Below are 11340 nucleotides of genomic sequence, written 5' to 3' on the forward strand. Positions count from 1 at the left end.
AATATACAAAAGAAGAGGTCACAGTATTTTATCCAAAGAGAGTTCAAGAGCCTTTGTATAATGAACACAGCTTCTGACCTGAAGGCCCTGGCATATGTGCAAAGATTATAAAATAAGTGCATTCAGAATGGCAGTAAACCTCTCCACTTAACTGATTTTGTTCACTAAGACTAAACAAGACACTTGGTTTCAGGGGTGACGCCAACAAAACAATTACCAGGTAGTTAATGCTCCATTTTTGGAAGACATTCTGTTGCAAATTACTTCATTAGGAGTTAATTTGATGAGATCCAATCAGAACAGACTGGTTCAACAGGTCTTATTTGCAAACCTTTTTAATAAGGGATGTTGTAACACACTTTGCTATTGATATTTCACTTTAAAAATTCAGGATCTAGAAGGAAGATAATTATTTTAAATTCTAGTCACATATTCCTCTCAATATGTTCACTAAAATCCATCTTGAACACGAAATACCTACAGCTATTCTCCCTAGTAAACAAAGATTAGTGGCCGAAAAATAAGTGTTTTGAAATACAGGACGTGAAATCAGTTTGTATGATTTATGTTTCTAGAGCATTTCCAGTTTGTTCATTCAGTTCATATTTCTTGAGCACTTACTCAGGATTCAGGAACTGTGTAGGACAGAGAACAGCACAGTAAACGACGCAAATTTCACCTCTGTTCTCAAGGAGTTTATACAGTATAATGGGGAAGACAAATAGGAAATAATATTTGCACAAAAATATATTTCTTCCACACAAGATGGTGAAAGAGAAAGCTCTCAAGGTTTGGAGCCAGACAAACCTGAAATCAGATCCTGCCTAGCAGTGAGCTTGTGACCACATTTTAGCATGCTTATTTTTTAGCAAAACAGGAATTGTGAAACCCGCCATAGAGAATTCTTCTCAAAACTAACTGGAATAATGTCTGGGAAAGACTGACAATTTATAGGTATACAAATCATTCTGTTTTCTTCCTTATTCCTTGATATTCCATTCACCTAATACTGGCCATAAAAATCTGACAGCGAAAAACCCTTTTCCTCTATTAAATTTAACAAGTTATTTAATAAAAAATTCACTTCAAAACAAAAGCTAAAATAATTTTGTTAGTTAATGAAGAAGTTATCTCTATTGAGGATAAGTGTATATGGAATTTTGTTATCAAGTTCCTAGCCTATTCTCAGTGTTCATCCAATTTCCTTACAATTTAAAACATAAGAAAAAAAAGGAGTAACATTTTTACTGCCTTAGGGAAAACTAGATTTTATTTTCAAAACAACAAAGCTCACAGAAAGCAAAGAATAAAGTACACACACTCTAAGCTATTTCCTCTTAGGTATAAGAAAACCAAGTTCATGGAATTAAAATCAAACGCAGTTAAGGCAATTATCAGTAGTTTATAGAATAACACAATTTTTTTGCTTACCGGGGTTGTTGGGTAAAATATTAATCTTCATTGGAAGTGTTCATGCATATTAAAATTTATTTAGGGTTTTTCTTTTAACTATATTTTTAAGACACTAGGTAGAAGACTTGATCTTGTATGTGATGTTATGAAGAATGACAACCATACTCTTCATGTAGCGATGGTGCTTTTTTAAACCCTGTAGATTTAACTCTGAGTATCTGAATTTATTATAGTTCATTTTAATATGACCTTCCTTGGAAGGTTTAGCATTTTGCTTATCATCTAAAATTCTGATGAGGAAAAGAATCTTGCTGCCTCTTCTACTTGAGACGTAAAAAAAAAGAAAACAGATGCCATAACTTCAGATTAATAGCACCTTGCTGTACGAAGGGAACTTCAACCAAATTCCCTTATTATACTGATGAGAAAACTCAGGTGGTTTAAGGTCCTATTTCAAATAAGTATCAGAATCCAGATTGGAATGCGGCCTATGTGTGCGTGCGTGCATGTACCCGTGCAGGGATGGGGGGGGTAGGGTCCACACGTGCCTGCAACCTTGTGTTTCCCTCTATATTGAGGGCAAATTAAACTCTTCAAAATGTCTGCTTTACTTAAGGTTGGAAAGGAGAATTTTACTATTTATCTCAAAGTAGTTTTGAATCCAAGTTTTAGAGTTCACACATGTGCCTCCGGCATTCCATGACCATTTTAAAACGTTATCTTATATAATTTTCATTGTTTTCAAACAATAAGTAAAGGAACAAATCACATGAACTAAATGTATTAGACACCAGAGTTTAACACATTCAAAACCTCTCATAGACAAATATTTGCTGCTTAGTTAACTTGCTTTTCGGGAGAACTTGGAATAAAGCATGGGCACAAAGCAAATGACACCAGGGACCACGGAGGTAAGGTGAGGCACTAAAGGCAGTCAGGAGGCAGCTGCACCTCATCCAGGCAGCTGATTGTTGCCTGAGGAAACACTGAGCCCATGTTGGCCACATCCTAATTCTCTCCAGTCAAGCATAGACTCCATGTCTTCAGGAAATTATGAAAACAGACCAAAAAAGTAACTAGTTAAGGATCCAACCAGTGACTGGCTTCATCATCACCTGCTCTAATTCACTGAGTTACTAAGGATAAGGTGAAAGGGCAAGTCAAACGAAAGAGAACATAACGATCCAGAACCTCCTGGGAATGAATGCATCGCCCTCATTTAAGTGTTTCATCACCACCTGCAAGTACTGAAGTCAAAAAAATTCAGTCTGCATCTGTCAAGTAGAGATTAACAATTCCGCCTCACAGGATTGAGTGCAAATTAAATGAGATAATACACACCGATACTATGGCAGAGTGCCACGCATCTAGTAAACCTCTCTTATTATCAATACTACCATCATCATTTATTTGGGGACTGTTTCTTTAGGGCCATGCTGAATTGAGGCAGTGCATGCAATAACCCCATATAGCAAACAGGTGAATGCATTCTATAAGAAAAAACTAATCCCAAATAAATTCATATATATTTTTGTCTTTTAATACAAATATATCAAATGGTTCTATAAAACGATTTATCTTCAATGTACTTATAAGTAAAAAATTACTGTTCTTATAAATACAATGCGCATCTAATAAAAATCACAATATATCCACAGGAAGAGAAATAATTACACGATGACATTCCCCCAACACAGATTGAATATCCTTTCCAGCTGTAGTCATTTATGTAGTACTCAGCATAATCTGCAGGAATCCTTGAAAACTACAACTGCTGTTGGTCCTCCTAGAATCTAGGAAGGCTATCATTTTTAGATTAACTTTCTGGAGACATATGCATATGGTTTTAAAATTTTCTTCAACATCAAATTTTAATAATTTGGGAAGCTTTTCTTCCCCGCCCCCAGACTACAGATAACCATCTGTTTCAATAAAGTTGTTCAATAAAATTGTTTCCACTTGTAAGAAGTGACATTTGTTAACATTCGAAGATCAACAGCCCATTAGGATTTTCTGTTTCAACCAGACTCTCAAACCCATTGTGCTCTGTGGGGTAACCAGAAAAGGCACTAGCATATTTCAAGGAGTTTATAGCCAAGACAGGAAAGTGAGGTGAAAATTCCAAAGATATCTTTAAAGCTACTATAAATTTAAGCTTGTGCATAAAATAGTTCATTGTAATAGTAAGTTAACTGAACCAATTTAAAACGACTTTGAAAAAATGGATTCAAATATAAGGACTTATATAGTGCTTTTGCTATTTACATTCCAACACATTTGTAACTTTATAGGCATAGTTCCTGAATAAATACGAATAAGTAACAGTAATCATACAGAGATAAACCTTTTCTTTTGCAAAGCTCAAATGTCAAGGAAACAAGCCTCCGGACACTTGCATAACACACACAACACTCAGAAGCTAGGGGAGACTCCAGGAAAATAAAACCGGGAAGTTAAGGGCTCTTCTGTATCTGTACACAGGAACAACAGCTATATTCTCATTATTTCTCCCAAGGAAGCTCTAAAGTGCAGAGCATCATCTTTTTCCTCAGAATGTTCACTAAACCCTGTTTCTAAGACTGAAGGCCAAAGTTCAAAAATTGCTCTGGAGCTTTCCAACTTCATTTTTGTCAAACCAAATACTTATTGTATAAAAAGGACCGATTTCTGAGAAGCCAGACGACAGGGACCACAGGCGAGATTCTACTAAAGGAGTCTGCATCGTATCGTCAAAGGGCCGACTCAAAAACTGAAATTGATTCCAAGAAGTTCATATTCATACAAATATATCTGAAACCCACCTCGGTTTACTTTTATTTCTCCACGCACTGGAGTATCAAAACTCATCTTCCGAAAGATCAAGACGTTGCCAAATTTCAAAAGAAGTGAAAAGCACCGGGAGATGACTAGCCTTTCATGTACCACAAAGAATACACCTTGCAACACATAACTGGATTCTTAGCCCACAGAAGAGAGAATAACATCAAAAAAAGCGCGACCTTTCATCGCGAGCAGCGCTACATGGCAGAAGACAGTCGGGTAGGCGGCCAGGCTCTCCCGCCAGCTCTCATCCGAGCTGAGGCCTCACCCTCACCTTCTCTTTGGTCTCAAAGACAAGCCTTTCAGCTGACCAGAGTTCCAGCAGCGGCCTCTTCACCAACGGGACACTGCTGTGAGCTAAAGAGTACTCTTGGCAACTTTCATTGCATCTTATTCGGCTGGTGGGGATCAAGCCAGCAGTGAGGGGACCTAGCCAGACCGCCCTTTTCCTCCGTCTAGCACATCACGTGTCACCACACAGGGCCGCCTCAGTAAGAGGAACACACCCAGAGAGCAGTTGGGGTCCCCTTCCCCCCTAAAAAACGGTGAATTACTTACAAATGCAGAATCTCCGGAGGAAGAGTGGAGACGGTTCCTGCTCTCTGGAACGCCGCCTGCTGGAATGGGCTTCAGCTGAAACCTCTTTGAGAAGCTTGATTGGAAGGCGCACGTGGGGGAGGCGCGCGGGTGCGGTGTGTGCTGGGATGGTATTGTTGGGATCAGCTTTTGGTGGTGGTCACAAACCTGGAAGATGTTTTTCTAGGCATCAAGCTTCAGTAGCCACCCAAGTCCTCTAAGCCTCATTTTCTTTGATTCAAAAATGAGGATAATAACATTACCTATTTAAAGGGTTGTTGTGAGGAGTAAACGAGAGAGGTGACCGTGAAAAGCGCTTTGTCAATAACGTGCTCAAGTGTGAACTCTGGGTGTGCCCACCTTCCAATGCCACAGGGAATGCGAGGGGTTGACAAAACAAGGACCCACCAACATTATCATCCTTATTGTTATTAACATCCTCTTCGTGTCCTCTGTGCTTCATCTAAACCAGCTGACTTGGCGCTTTTGCCGGCACGCCCTGTAATTTCTCCCCTCTCTTCAGAATCCACAGCTCTTGCTAGGGAGTCACATAAGGGTGAGGCTGAAATCTGCCTCTGCCGTTTACCAGCTATGTAACTTCGGGCAACTGGTTTCATTTCTCTGAGCCTCGATTTCCCCACAGGAAAAACAAGGATAGTAAGAGCATTTCTCTCCATAGGTTATTTATGAGCATGGGATGCCATACGGTCTGATGCAGAGTAAGAATTCACCAGACATTCTTAGTAATAAAAATTAGTATCAGTATTCACTTTGCTTGGCATATCCTCTCCATCTAAAACCTACTCTTTCTTTAAGGCTCAGTTTAAAAATCTCTTCCACTTGTCCACACATCTAGTCTCTCATGTAACATATATTTTTATGTCTCTTTCATGCTCTTGGGGATTAAGAAATGACTTGGACTTAGCTCCTGGTATCAAGGAGCTCCTAGCATGGGAGCCGAAACAAGTCAAGTGGACATTGCTCTTCGTGTATTGTAGTGTTAAGTGGCCAAAGAAGCATTCATTTTACAGGTGGTGTTAATTTCACCCAGGAAGAATCTAGGAAGGGAGACGATGTGTACCATTGTGATGAGAAGCATGGAGTGCTGTGTTAGATCTGAGTTAAATCTCCACCTTGCCGCTTGTCAGCTAGCTCACTTTGGATGAATTACAATATTCTCTCTGAACGTCACTTTATGCTTCTGTAATATAGGGATAACTGTAGAACTTACATGATCGAGGGTGAAGATTAATACGAAGATCCACTTAAAATGCTACAGGAATTTTAATAAAGGTTAGCTATTATTAGTAGTAGTGGTATTAACACAGGTAATATCATCATCAAGACTTAGTGATGGAGATACTGAATATGGTTCTTGAATTATGAGGTGGATTGGAATACAAGGCTGGGGAAAGGAAATGAGGCAAGAAGAAAAACTTGGAAGTGAGAAAGCAGGGTAAGTTTGCAGGCATCTGAGAGAGGCTCACTTTGGCCTCCTCAAACACTGAAATGTGTTGTTAGGGTGACCACCTGTCCTGGTTTGCCTGGGACTGAGGTGCTCTCCAGGGAAGCAGGACTCTCAATACTAACATGGGTAAGTCCTGGGAAAACCAGGATGAATTGATGACCCCACACTTAGAGGATGGTGTCCTAGCAAACCAGGGTCTTCAAGGCCATGTCAAGGGGTTTTCGCTGTATTTGTAGGCAACAGGGAGCTCTTGAAAGTTCTTGAGTAGGGGAGTAACTGTTCAGAAGTGTGTTTCGGTCAGTCTACAAAATGAAGTCTTTATCTCCTCTCCCTTACCAAATCAGTCTCCTCATGGCTCCTCCCACAGTCCTTTATTTGTCTGCCTTCTAGCATTTATCACGTTATCTGTATTAAAGATCTGTGTGTGTGTGCATCCTCATAATTTTACAATGTAATCTCCTTGATATCAAGTTTGGATCTTCACGTTATCTTATATGTAAGCTCAGCATGTATTCAGTTGAATTGATTAAAACCTATGACTCTGTACAGTATTAATCGACATTTACTATTCGTCTCAGTTCAAAATTGAACATCAGTTTTCTGTGTGCTTAGTAATTATTCTTCTGGTGACACATAAGGTCAGTCTACTAAAACATTGATTGGCAAATCTGCACACACAATAATCCTCTGTAAAATGTAAAGGAGCGTTCTTCCCCTCTCTGTTAAAATTTTGAAATGAAGAAGTTTTTCTTATTCATTAATTTATTCATTCATTCAACCAGCAAATGCATCTTAGTGTACTATGTGTTGGTTCCTAGCCTGTGGCCTCAGATACAAATAAGGAATTGGGGTTCCCCACCTTATTAAGTAGCCAGTTAAATCCCTATAAGGCAGAGCAACACAGTAGAGTTTATGTGCACAGTTCAAGTCAGCTTAAGGTCATTTTTAAATGCTTGACCACCCTCATGGAAAGGCCTGTTTTAAGTACTGCCAAATCAACAAATCAAGGAAAAAGCATTAATTTATTTCTATGCATAAGGAACTGTGGAGGAAACCAAGATATACTAGCCAGTGAGACACTATAGCAAGGCAGCTTTAGAACACAGGTTCTAGGGTCAGAAAGACATGGATTCATATTACAGCTCTGCATCCCACTTACTTACCTTTGACATGATATTAACCACTCTAATCCTCAGTTTCTTCACATTCAAAATGGGAACAAAATAGTATCTGCCTCATAGGGTTGTGAGAAGAATAAAACGAGATTGCTCATGTGAGGCACTTAGCGCTGTGAATACGTTTTATGCAAGGAATATGTTCCTCAAGCCCTCAGATCATCTAAGACTGACCCAGGTAAAGGATGGAGGGCATTTCTATCTACTGGCCACAGAGGGGCTTCCTTGTAGCTAGTTCATTCATTCATTCACACAGTTTATAATCACTTGGCTGACCATGCTTTGAAATTATGGGATTCTTGACACATTTTGGGTTGGGTTGGGTTTAGTTCCTGGGACGCAGACTCTGGGTGGAGATGAGCATTTGAGAGGTTTGTTAAGGAATGGTGTCGGAACCAATACTTACAAGAAGGGAAGGATGCTGTTTTAAGAAGTCCCCAATCAACCCTCCAGGATGCTCTGAAGCTGAGATGGCTCTTCTAGGTCGTCCAATGTTGGGGCTTTCATTCCCCTGTTGTAACCAGTCCTTGGAGGGAAGGGCGTATGGTCTTCGGTAGGGCAGCTCTCTTCAGATGAGGTGATCTCCGGAGAGACACTGATCTGAGGTCTGTCAGCCCATTTCACTCCCAGCAAGCGGGTGAATTAAGGCCTGAAGTGGGGATCCCCGCAGTGCAGCAGCCCATCCACTACAGGAGTGATTGCCATGATTTCAGATGTTGTACAGTAAGTGAAAGGTTATGTTTTTAAGTGACATAATTTCAAAACTATATACATTGCTACCTTACTGTGTGTGTTCCCTGTTACTACTATTATGTTACTTTTAGCTACTTCTTAATTTCTTATCTACTTTCGGTGTCTATCTTGTAGCAGTTTGGTGAAGACTAAAAATCACATAATGTATGTAAGGTACTTTGCAAAGTTCCTGGCATGAAGCAAATGTCTGGTATGTGTTAGCTGTTTTTTTTTTTTTAATTTTATTAAGAGAAGGTCTAGGAATATACAAGGACTCAGTAATAAGCGGAGAAAAGGAAACTATGTTAGAATTCTAAAACTTACAGACTGACTTAAAGCACTGAGCATGTCACTGGCAAAGTTTACATTATGGTATGTGACTAGTGGGTGTCTTGGTCTAGACTTATGTCAACCTTAAATATAGGTTTGGGTTTTGGCACCTAGTAGGAAGTCTCGGCCAGACTGAACATTCTTCACTCCCTCTTATGAGAAGGTAATTTGAGAATGTTAGAATGACACTCTTGTCCATTTGGGGAATGAACATGGAAATAATGATAACAGGGAAGGGATAGAACCAAGATCTAATAAAGGATCTAAATTCAAGATACAGGGTATTTCTCTCTCAACTAGGTCATCATACCATTTTTTGCTTCATCTTAATTATCTCACTTGAATCCTTAGAACATGTGTTTCTCTTAGGCAGCGACCAAAATTCTGTAACTGCTTTTTAATTTACTGAACATTGTAACAGCACTAATGGACAGAATGATGATCTCCCTTTTGACTGTCTTAGTAAGGGGCATGGTTATTTTCTTTAAGTATATTTCACGTACCTATTTGTAAAGGTGACTTCAAAACAAAGCCTTTCGACTGTTGTCTTACTCCTACCCCCACTCCTAAAATAGGGTTCAAATGCTTATTTGGGGATCGGGAACCATGTCCTATTCTGATTTTGTTTCATTTTATTGTTTTGTTTTTACCTCCACAAGTACCTAGAGCAGTGCCTAGAATGCAGTGCGTGCTCAATAAAAATTTGTTGAATGAATGAATGAATTGCAGAACTGGGAAAGACACAGAGATGACACAGTCCTCATTTTAGAATCCTGTTCAGACAGATGGAGCCATATGTGGGAGGCTGCTGAGCTCTTTCAGTCAGAGCAAGGACCCAGGTCTCGGAACTTTCCACTGCAACATATTTCTGCATTTTGTACTCTGAGAAGCCAAGGAAATCTGCTCACAGCATTGCTGGACGGTTATGCCCACCCAGGGCATTCCTTTTCTTAGAGCTATTTGCTTCTCCAAATCTAGATGTAAAACAGAGCACGCTTTCCTCATTCCAAGCCCATAAAATAATGTTATCACGTCGCAATTACCTTCACGCCTTTTCTTCTTTCATATCTTTGGGAATCCTCCTTTTCTTTGTAGGATGTGTCAGATGACTTCTTTGATCATTCCTTGTAGTTCTGAGGTTCCTCTTAATTATCTAATTAATTCCACAAATTTGGAATAGATCTAGATCCTACATTAGAAAGAGAAATGAGGACAAGAACAAGTTTAAGAGACGTAAATCTTTAGGAAAATTATTCTAAAAATCTATATACTCATCTTCAATAGAGAAAAATAGTTTTTGAAAATCTATGATCTCACCACCCTAACACAGGAATAATAATAGCATTCTGGTGAGTTTATTCACAGTATTTTTATCTTAGACATATTTTCCCATGGTTATTATCAGAGTGCACTGCACTAACATCTGCAAATTCGACTTATCTACTCAACATTATATGATTAGCATTTCCATTTTTTAAGTTAACCTTTATATAATGTTCACTGGTTGTACAATGTTCCCTTACAGGCCCGCATCACAACTGACTTAATAGTTTTTCTAAAGGTGGACATGAATGCTTTTTTCCAGTCATTTGATATTATCAATCGAGTAGGAATGAGTATGTGGTGTCACATAGCTTTTCCATGTTTTGGGGATCAACTAATGCTCTCTAACCCAGAGTTTCTCAATCTCCAGCACTTTTGACATTTGGGACCAGATAATTCTTTGCTGTGGGAGGCTGTCCTGAGCATGGTGGTGTTACCTGAAAACTGGGTTCACCTCTTGGTGGGTGTCGAGCCCCCAAAAGACACAACCAAGCCAAAGAGTGGGAGAAGGAGGATTTATTGCTTGCAGCAAGAAAGGAGAACACTGGGGACCCTTCCCAAGCAGGGTCTCTCCAAACAGCAAAATTGAGGAAGATTTAAGTTAAGGGTACCTGCATGTTCATGAAGGAGCTTGAGCTGAGAAGAATTGAGCATAGAATTAGGGCAAAGGTCAACAGAGTCCACGCTTTAGTTGATTGGAGTCAGGAGGGTCAGAAAAGGTCAACATCGTCATCCCTTTGGTTCCAATTGATCTAGTGGTTGAGCACCTGAGGGGGTTTAAATTCTGCAAAACAGCTCAAAAATGTAATCTTTACCATTGGGGGGAAAAAAACCTGGGAGTCTTTATTATCTGATTTATTATCTTTGCTATTGTTCCTTCTCTTGCCCTTGACCCTTCAGGTCATTATTACTGAGACCTATTCAAGGACAACCATTGTGGGCAGGCTTAGATCACAAATGGCTTAGGCCTAAAATGGCCTCTCTTACGTCAGAAAGCTATATCTGGTTCTTTTCCTCTGGAGACTCCCTACCCTGTCTGCTTAGAGTCAGATATTTAGCAGCATCCCTGGCCTTCGTCTACTAGATGCCAGCAGCACTCCCTAGTAATTACTTTAAATCTAGAAGAACTAAACTGTTCTAAATTAAAGTTTTTCAGATTATTAAAATAATATAAAATATTAAAAATTTACATAAAATTATATAAAAATATTATATTAAAACATTAAATATAATATTTAATATATAATATTTAACTATATAAATATTATATTAACTTAATTTTTAAAATATTTTAAAATGCCCTATTTATATTAAAAATATGTACCAACTTAAATATAAGGAAAGAAAGAAAAAGACCATGTAAACACTAGTTAAAAAGAAACCCATGTGGGTTTCCTTGGTGGTGCAGTGGTTGGGAATCTTCTGCCCATGCGGGGGACACGGGTTCGAGCCCTGGTCCGGGAAGATCCCACATGCCGCGGAGCAACAAAGCCCATGCTCCAC

General features: G+C 39.2%; 1 long non-coding RNA gene across 2 annotated transcripts; it reads right to left on the reverse strand.

Moving 5' to 3' along the window:
• Positions 1 to 4791: 4791 nt before the first annotated feature.
• Positions 4792 to 10973, reverse strand: LOC113628160 (uncharacterized). 2 transcript variants are annotated; one of them, XR_003435903.1, is made up of 3 exons: positions 10449 to 10973; positions 9558 to 9703; positions 4792 to 4977 (listed from the first exon to the last, which is right to left on the reverse strand). It is a non-coding gene; the product is annotated as an uncharacterized LOC113628160 (long non-coding RNA). The 2 variants fall into 2 exon arrangements; XR_003435902.1 differs by lacking the exon at positions 4792 to 4977 and adding an exon at positions 7103 to 8138.
• Between the last annotated feature and the right edge of the window lie 367 nt (positions 10974 to 11340).

Source organism: Aethalodelphis obliquidens, unplaced genomic scaffold (genome assembly GCF_003676395.1).
Source record: "Aethalodelphis obliquidens isolate GAN/ISIS:26980383/991018 unplaced genomic scaffold, ASM367639v1 scaffold22, whole genome shotgun sequence".
Lineage (NCBI taxonomy): Eukaryota > Metazoa > Chordata > Mammalia > Artiodactyla > Delphinidae > Aethalodelphis > Aethalodelphis obliquidens.